Consider the following 2,500-nt stretch of genomic DNA (forward strand, 5'->3'; position numbering starts at 1 on the left):
TACGCAGCAGGACCCAGGACGGAGCCCTGAGCGGGGAGGCCGTCCTCCCCGGGGCCCTCAGGGGCCCGGCCGGAGCTCCTGAACCCAGCCAAGCAAGGGGAGGCTCCCCGGCCACAACGCAACCCCGTCCCTGGCCTTTGGCAGTGCCGCAGGCCGGGGGACGGGGCCCAGGGCCAGAGCACCCGACCCGGGCCCCGGCTGGGCCCCTGGACCCAGCCGGGGCTCCCAGGCCTGGTGGCGCAAGGGTAGCCTCCCCGGGCCCGCCGGACCCCGTCCCAGGCACCCTGCCACGCGGCAGGACCCAGGACGGAGCCCGGGGCAGGGAGGCTGCCCTCCCCGGGGCCCTCAGGGGCCCGACCAGAGCTCCTGAACCCAGCCAACCAAGGGGAGGCTCCCCGGTCACATCGGAACCCTGACCCGGGCCTTTGGTAGTGCCGCAGGCCGGGGGACGGGGCCCAGGGCCGGAGCCCCTGACCCGGGGCCTAGGCAGGACCCCTGGACCCAGCCGGGGCTCCCAGGCCCGGAGGCAGAGGGGAAGCCTCCGCGGGCCTGCTGGACCCTGTCCCGGGCACCCTGCCACGCAGCAGGACCCAGGACGGAGCCCGGGGTGGGGCAGGGAGGCTGCCCTCCCTGGGGCCCTCAGGGGCCCGGCCAGAGCTCCTGAACCCAGCCAAGCAAGGGGAGGCTCCCCAGCCACATCGGAACCCCGTCCCCGGCCTTTGGCAGTGCCGCAGGCCGGGGGACGGGCCCCAGGGCCGGAGCCCCTGACCCGGGGCCCAGCGGGGCCCCTGGACCCAGTCGGGGCTCCCAGGCCCAGAGGCACAGGGGAAACCTCCAGGGCACCCTGCCACGTGGCAGGACCCAGTACGGAGCCCGCGGGAACTCGTTCGGGCACCCTGCCACGCTGCAGGACCGAGGACGGAGCCTGGGGTGGGGAGGCCACCCTCCCAGGGGCTCCTGGACCCAACCCAGCAGGGGGAGGCCTGCCGGGTCTCATCCGGGCAGCCTGCCACGCGGCAGGCCCCGGGACAGACCCAGGGCTGGGGCGGCATCCTGGCCTGGCCTGTCCAGCTGCCGGCTGAGGACCACTAGGCCGAGAGGGGTCCCAAAAGTACCCTGTCCGTAGTAATCCGGAGGAAGGCTACCCCCCTGTCTGTTAACCCACGCGCTCCGATTGATGGAGGGGACCCTAGGGGCAAACGCGCCCAGCCTCCTGGAGCCCTGACTGGGATCCAGGAGGCAAATGAACCCTCATCAGGGCTTCCAGGCCGACCCAGCCATCTGGTCGCCTCATTGGAAAGCATTGCGCGCGACCAGATGGCCGAGGGGAAAGGTGCAACCAGATGGCCGGCACCTGAAAGGACTCCTGTCTGCCTGCCCCGAGCCATAGCGGTAGGGCTCCCGCCTGCCCACCCACGCAGGGCTCGGGAGGCTCTGCTTCCTGGGGGGCTCGGGGACCCTGGCTGGGCCTCAGGCACGGGGAGGACCACCGGAGCTCTCGGGCCCGGGCGCCTCAGGAAAGACTGCCCGGGACCTGTGGAGCCCGTCCCAGGCACTTTGCCGCGCATTGGGCTGGAGGAGGGAGCCCCGGACGCCAGGGAGGATGTTGCCCGGGCATAGCCCATCTGGTCCCCTGCAAAGAACCACCAGCCCCGGAGGGGTGTTCCGGCATACCCTGCCCCTACTAATCTGGAGGAAGGCTACCCACCTTTCTTGTAACCTGCGCGCTCCGAGTGACAGAGGGGACCCTAGGCGCGGACGCGCTCGACCTCCTGGAGCCCTGACTGGTATCCGGGAGGCAAATGGACCCTCATCGGGACTTCCAGGGCGGGCCGGCCATCTGGTCGCCCCATTGGAAAGCATTGCGCGCGACCAGATGGCCGCAGGAAAAGGAGCGAGCAGATGGCCGGCACCAAAAAGGACTCCTGTCTGCCTGCCCTGAGCCGAGCCGTAGTGGTAGGGCTCCCGCCTGATCACCCATGCAGGGCTCGGGGGCCTCTGCTTCCTGGGGGGCTCGGGGACCCCGGCTGGGCCTCAGGCACGGGGAGGACCACCGGCGCTCTCGGGCCCGGGTGCCTGGGGGAGGACATAGCCCATCTGGTCCCCGGCAAAGAACCCCAAGCCCCGGAGAGGAGTTCCAGCATACCCTGCCCCTACTAATCCGGAGGAAGGCTACCCACCTTTCTTGTAACCCGCGCGCTCCGAGTGACGGAGGGGACCCTAGGCGCTGACGCGCCCGACCTCCTGGAACCCTGACTGGGATCCGGAAGGCAAATGGACCCTCATCAGGACCTCCAGGCCGGCTTGGCCATCTGGTCGCCCCATTGCAAAGCATTGCGTGCAACCAGGTGGCCGAGGGAAAGGTGTGATCAGATGGCCGGGACCAAAAGGACTCCCATCTAGCCGCACTGAGCCATAGCGGTAGGGCTCCCGCCTGCTCTTGCAGGGCTCCGGGGCTCTGCACCAGGGACCATTGTCCCGGGCAGATGGACACTTGGCA

The sequence above is a fragment of the Triturus cristatus genome, chromosome 1_1, assembly GCF_964204655.1.
Source record: "Triturus cristatus chromosome 1_1, aTriCri1.1, whole genome shotgun sequence".
Lineage (NCBI taxonomy): Eukaryota > Metazoa > Chordata > Amphibia > Caudata > Salamandridae > Triturus > Triturus cristatus.